The following is a 7447-nucleotide window of genomic DNA, read 5'->3' as shown; positions in this document are numbered from 1 at the left end:
ATCATCTAGTCCAATCCCCTTCTGGAGCAGGAACACCCAGATGAGGTTACACAGGAAGGCGTCCAGGCGGGTTTTGAATGTCTCCAGAGTAGGAGACTCCACAACCTCCCTGGGCAGCCTGTTCCAGTGTTCTGTCACCCTCACTGTGAAGAAGTTTCTTCTCAAATTTAAGTGGAGCCTCTTGTGTTCCAGTTTGAACCCATTACCCCTTGTCCTACCATTGGTTGTCACTGAGAAGAGCCTGGCTCCATCCTCACGCATCTTCCCTTCTAAAAGTTGGAGGGAAGAGCTCCCACTCCCATAGCTGCAAGGCAGGTTCTCCTGGGTTCACACCTCGAGCACAACAAAAGAGCTGGAAGCTGCTCCCTGGGGCCCCTGCAGCTTCCTGGTGGAGATAGGGCTTGCGTGTGTGTGTTTTGTTTTAAAGAGAGAAGTGAGTTGTTTGGAGGCCATAAAAGTGTTTTGACTATGTGATACTTCCAGAAGAAGGTGGTCTGTAAAGCCGCATCTGTTCAGAGCTGGCTCAGTAGCTGTCTCCAGGGAGGAAGGCAGAAGTCATCTGGCACGCAATGCTCTGTACAACTTAAAATGACAAACTCCTCATTCTTACGAAATGAGTCCTGGCACAGTTAATATCCACACAGAGCAATCATCAATGTTGTGCACTTCCAGCCCCTGCAAATTGCTCAATGATTTCTTCGAGACTTGCTGAGGTAAGGAGTAAGAGGGCCAGGAGAAGGCTTGACGTAGTGAATACTCTTAGGATCTTGTTAAATAGATAGTGTTCAATAAGATCCTAATGGTAAATAAGACATTAAAGTTAGGCTCTAGGACCTCAGTGGCAAACATGGGAGAACAGAAAAGTTCTTGGTTAACAGATGGCAGAAGTCTGACGAGTTCATTTATGTTATTCTAAAGCAGTAGCTTTTAACCTCTTGTCATCATGTAAACCTCCAAGGTTTCACCTCCATAGATGATCTAGTAAATAAGGGCTTTTCCTAATCATTCTTTTTCAGACTGCTAGGGATGGCTGATATTTCTTGGACAAAGCATTTTGCTTTGAAATGCATCTTTTTAATTGCTTTATATCTTAAGGGACCTGTTGAAATGAAACTCCAGACAAACTGAAAAGCTTCAACACCAAAGATGCTTGTGCTTGTGCAATGCTTCGTCCTTCGAAATTATTTCCTTTTGTTTAAATCCATGTGTTTAATCTGTTGCATATCAAATTGTAAAACTGAATTAGGACACTTTCGTTAAGCCTTCAGATATGACCTCATGACAACAAATGGCTTCCAAGAGGCAGTTTGGAAGGTGATTTTAGGAATCCTTATAAAAAAGTATTATTTCTTCACAGTGCCTTGTTCGTTCCAATAGCCCATTCTCTCATGCCAATGAGTCAACTCTTTGAGCATTATTTTGCAACATTTTCTTAGTATTTCTTAATTCTGTTTGCAGTATATATGGTGCTAATTGTGAACTGCTAACCAGGATCAGACTTGCATTAAGGCTTGATACCACTAGGATTTCTTGCAGGTATAAGTGTTCTCAGAAGTAGCTAAATAATTAATAGAAATAGTTCACTTGAAAGATACCCTGGTTACACTTCTTATCACAGACTGCATACTTTAGAAGTGGTTAAATATGCACCCTGCTGATGTTATGTACTAATCAGGTCTTTAAGTAATGTCTATTATAGGCATGTATGTTCACAAGGAGAAGGTAACAAAGTTGTTTGCCATAGTTTTTAAATTTGTTTGAATATTGAAGTACTTAAAAGATTCCACTAGCCATTTGTGAGCCCTTTATAAACTGTGTTATGAATGTAATCTTGGAGATTATGACTGAGGGCCCTTGGCTATTCAATCACTTTGTTGCTTTCAACTTTGTTTTTCTATCCCAGCTAAGAAGGACGTTCTTGTTAGGAATGGAAATACATACAAGTGTTGCTTCATCCAAGCAAAATGGTAGTGAAAAGCTTTCTTGATTATGTGGATGTTTGGTTTTGATTATTATCTTGAATATTTACTGCACTGACTTTCAGGTTATGTACGGTTTATCTAAAGAGGATTTTCTTTGTTTTTCAAGTGATCCACAAATTGCAAAGTTTGTGGACAGTGATGTATTGGAAGAGTAGGAAGTTGCAGCTGGAAATACAGGTATGAACAATCCTGGGCTTCACTCCCAGCTGTGCCACTGGCAGAGATTTCTAAGAGTATACTTTTGAAGCAGCCTTATACTTAGAGATTCTACGTCCAGGAACAAATACTGGTGTGGATCATTGGCAGGGATGGTGCCTGAAGTCTGGCAGTTGAATGAAGACTGTTGCTAGAGGGCTGAGTACCTGAGCTTACTGCTCTTTCTCATTGAGACTTTGACATACCTGCCCATAGCATCCATACAGTGACCACCTCACAGTGCTCCTTAGAGATGAAGGGCAATCAAAACCACCCTGTTAGCCCTTCCACTGTTGAGCAGGTCTGCTCCCTCATTTATAATCCAAATGACTTTCGAAAGAGCTTAAAGTTCATAAGTAAAGGGTGTCGCACAGCTACATGTTGGTAACTATAGTGTGGTTTTGTATACTGCTGGTTTTTAGGTGAATTAAACACTTGACAGTACCTGCTGAAATCTTGTTATGTGCTTATGAAAAAGAAAGGTTGGGGTTTTTTTAATCAAGAAGACTTCATAAAATTCTCAAGTGGATGTCACTTCATGATAACAAAAAGACTACGAAAATTTTTCAGAATCTTCAGGCAAGATCCTCAATTTAAGGGTTCCTTAGTTTACCAAAACAATGTATTAGACCTAAATATACATATAGCTCCAGTTAGAATATTGATCAAACAAATCCAGCTGGGGGGGATGATACAGTGACATTCATTCTTGCAGGTTGTGTTAGGAAAGGGACCAGTCAGGCCTTGCAAGATGTTGAATATCTTTCTGATGTTGTAAAGTGCAGCCAGCAGGTCAGATCAGGATTGCCTGTGCCACTGCTGTCCTCTCCATCTGCTATATTATTTACCTGTAATCCCTTTTTTTCAAACTGCTGGAGCATATTTTTATTTTAAGTTTTGGCATCATTGCCTAGAATTAAAGTGGAAGTGATTTTTCTTTTGTAAATAAGAGAGTTCAAGTAAGAAGGGAAATTAATTACTCGTGTGTCTTTCTATAATATCAATATTATACTTACCAGAGACAGACCTTTGTCTTTGGTTCTCATTCACTTCAGTTACTGCTGAAGCATATTGCTGGACCATCGGCCTTGTGAGAAATCAATGCCTTCTACTTTCTTAATGTCTTCTACTTTCTTAATGTCTTCTACTTTCTTAAGAGACTGGAATGATGAGTCTGTGGACTCAGGTTCTTCATGTAGGATGGTACTAGGTCTGACATCTTCATTGTCAGCCAATGCGCAGGCTTTTCTAAGCTATGATTTAATGAGGTGGATGTACAAATGACACTTAAATTTGTGACAGTAGGCATTTCAGCAGTCAGTCTATATCCATGATAGAAAAAGTACACAAAGGGCTTTGAGATGTTCAATGAAGATAGCTCTCCCAGGACTGTTCAGTAGCTTTGTACAGAGCAGCCTTCGGGATAATATAAATATGTGGGCTTTATGTAAAGTTCTGCTATAGGGAGATGAATCCCAGCTGAACTGAAGTGGATCTTTCTGTCCTATTTCTAGACTGAGGCACCAAGCTCAGGCCGTCTTGATGGAAGGGAGTGGTTCAATCAGCCACTCAAGAATACTGCTTTCATTGATTTCAGTAGCCAGGCATAGAAAATGGGCTTAAAAATGTGTAGGGCTGGGAGGAGAAGGGAGAGTGGCAATACAAAGACCTTGTCCACAGCTAGTTCTGTGAGTGCAGCCCAAAACCTGCATGAGTGTTGTTGTTTGTTTGTTTTCTGAAGTAATATCAAGCAATGTGTTGCTTTCTCTAAACTTGCTAGCATCATCTTGAACATGTGTTGCTTAAAAGCTATTAGGAAAAACATTTATGAAGCGGTAGTAGCTTATTAGAGCTTTTCTTCCATGCAGACTGTACCAGCAGATTGTGAAAGAGACAGGACTCCATACCCAAGGCTGTTTGGTTTTTTGTAGGTGCAGAATATGACTTAAAATACAACATTACTGGCTGGCCCATTTTCGAAGTTGCTGCCAATTAATCTTACTCTGTATGAAATCCTCTTAAACCTTCCCTGGTGCTATCTGGGTGCATATTCTAAGTCGAGTTACATAATTTTAATGTGTTGAATATAAATGCTCTGCTAGGAATACAATATTTATATTTATCATTTGTGTGTTACTTAATGGGGTATAACCCAAATCATCACTGAGTAGTTCTGAAATAGAAGGCAACAGCTGTAATACTGAGAAAGCGATGCAGGTCAGGAGTTCAAACACTGAGATTAAAGGGATGACTTTTACTCTACTGTCTTTACTTTGTCATGCTTGCTATAAGTAGATGTCAAGACTCTCTGGTATATAAACCACTGTGCTTATATTTCTCCTTCTTAAAAATTCTTTTTATTTTTAGTTACTGAATCTGATCACTTTCCTCTGCTGATATTTAAGTCTTACTGACTGTAGTGGAAACAGGATTTCCTGTGGTGATTAAAACCACAGGTGCTAGGATTAAGGAAGGCCTTTTTTTTTGGTGGTACATAGACTAAAACTGGAATGATACAGCGAAGATTAGTGTGGCATCCTCAGGGCTGACAGGCAGATTTGGAAGAGCACATGAGGGGATCAAACTCTGGGAGGTGTCACCATGGAGACACTTTTCTGGCATTCACAATATTTTTATCAAGACTTCAGTCTAACTGTTTTGAAGATGGGAATTGGCTGCTGGAAGCAGAAACCTCTTTGGATGCAGCACGGATGTGTGCAGCCTTTATAGAAAACATGAATATTTTTAGGATAGGCAGTTTAGACCATTGATCGTTGTATTGCTTCCCTAGACCCCCCGCAATGTCCAGCTGTGCTTTTTGGAGAGAGAGGGCACCTTTACTACAGGAAAGCTATTTTCTGGGTTGTCAAATCCAAGCCATGTAAAATGTGGATAATAACCCTAGCACTGCAATACAGAGTAATGGTCACAATCCTTTCTGTTCCCTTTTACCTTTTATCCATAAGACTTTTTTTTTGGAGGAGGAGAGTTATTCTAAGGGACAGCTATAATATCTCAGCACCTTCTGAACATTTGCCTTTCCTTCAAATTTTAGTCATTCTGGCTTGAGGTGTTTTGGGATCAGGATCCTGTCTAAAGTTCCCTTGATTTTTTTACTTTTCTAATTGCATTCTAGGTATCTTTTATTAAGGTACAGTTTTAAGCTGCTGTGTGGACATTACAGCTTGCTCTAATACTGTGTTATCACTCGATGGCGGAGGTGGTGCCATTCCATAAGGTCACAGAGGTGACACCTGAATGGCTTTTTGGACCAGATCCTGTTGACTACTCTCTTGCAATTGTTTGTACTGAATTTATTGAATCTGTTTGTAGGAACAAGAATTTATATATATATATGTGTGGGTATATAAAAATATATTTATAAAATATTTTAAATACGGGTTTGTATATCTATACATGTATGTATAAAATACATATAAAAATAAGTTTTCATTCCTTATATATATAATATATATTAAATATTCATTCCTATATCTAATATATTAAAAGAAAGTTCTTATTCCTACAAAAAGGCTCTCTCTCTATATATATATGAGAAACATACCCTTGATTTGCAAGTTGACAAGTAGTTACATATGTATATGTATATATGGGTAGCAGTCGTGCGTGTCAAACAGCATGTTTTATAAAGTAGCCTTTATCTTCTGGAACATGAGCGTTGCAGGAGCGGGCTGTGGTTGGGTGAAATGCAATCCTCGGGGCAGCGGGGCTGCTTGTGTTGGTAAGGTCAGCAGGATTTGCTCTCAAATTCATCCAGGCATTACTGCGCACACTAATGAAATGTGCAGCGCAGAAGTATGGTCTTCTACTTCACTAAGGATAATAAATAGTAAAATCTAAGGTTTTATTATGGTATATATTACAATTTTCCATTATTTGTCATCTCCTCTTTGCCTCACCTTTATTAGGTGCCACCTTGGCTCTACGAGTGAACCTTCGTACATGTATTTTTATAAAAAGGAGAATTCAAAGGTTTTTTCCCTAGCACCCTGCATCAGAATAACTGAGATTCTACACGACCACAGTTACGGCTGCAGATTTCTGTGCGTGCCACAAAGAATTATTTGTGCAATCATCCTGCACTCGTCATCAGCGTGAGAGTTTACAAAAGTCACCTCTTAACTTTTAAAAGTTATTCCTCTTCCAACAATGTTCTTCAGTTTATGAAATGTGGCCAGCCACCTTACTTAATGACCCGGTCGTCAGCAGTTTTACAAAGATTATTGCCTTTGTATTTCACACAGCACATTTGCGTATAACCAAAACAATCTAAAAAGAAACCACAAATTGTAAAATCCTGACCACATAATTTTTAAGTTAATAGGAAACATGAAACCTGTACATTTAGTGAAGTAACTTTCCAGGTGTCCCTGTTTTTCTAATAAACAGTTACTGTTTATTAAAAAAAAAAAATCAATATATAGAAAGACAGTATTGTATTGAATTAAAAGTTCCAAAACAGATAAGTTCTGTTCTTTCCCTGTATGCACACTAAGGGCCCATTTCTGCTTTTTGACTTACAAAGCTTCCACTGACAGCAGCCCCACAGGGTAAGTCCATAAAGGCACAGGGAACAGATAAGTGTAAGTAAGTTGAGTTAAACTTCAGCTCCTGATGATCCCAGCAGCTTTTGACACTAACAGGTAATCACTAAATACAAACTGTTTTGGAATGAATAAAAATAAAAAGCTTTTCAGGCTAAAATACAAAGCCGTAATAGGGATGATTTTGACAGATATATCGGTCCTGAAAATTAAAGGTAGAACGTGGGAGCTGAATTACCTGCGCAGAAGGGCATGTGATTATTGAATTCTGATGATACTACTCTTTATCCAGCTTTGTAGAGCGCACACAGTTTGGCTCTGTCGTTTCTGACAAGTTTTGATTGTCTCTTCTGTGCGTTGCTCACTTCAGCAAGGTAGAAATGGCACCTGTTTAGACTCTAGTTCGTAATGCTTGATGGCAAAAAAAACGCACAAATGTGCAGGGGAGATATTTTAGAAATAAGATCGGGTATTTCATGATGTATATCATGATGTATGTATTCCAGATGTTTTCCATTTACAAAATGGAAAGTTGGTGCTTGTTAATGTCGATGCGTACTTCAGTGATGTGGATAGTAGGTAGGTGTCCCTTCCTGGGATGAACCAGAGCGGCTCAGGGATGTGTGATGGGCTTTCTACAGGTGCTGGGGATTTGGCTCCAGTGGCTGGGGCTTTTGGAATGGAGAAGTCACAGTTTGTCTCTGC

This window comes from Streptopelia decaocto, assembly GCF_964273445.1.
Source record: "Streptopelia decaocto genome assembly, chromosome: 3".
NCBI classification, from domain to species: domain Eukaryota; kingdom Metazoa; phylum Chordata; class Aves; order Columbiformes; family Columbidae; genus Streptopelia; species Streptopelia decaocto.
This window is presented reverse-complemented; position numbering follows the sequence as displayed.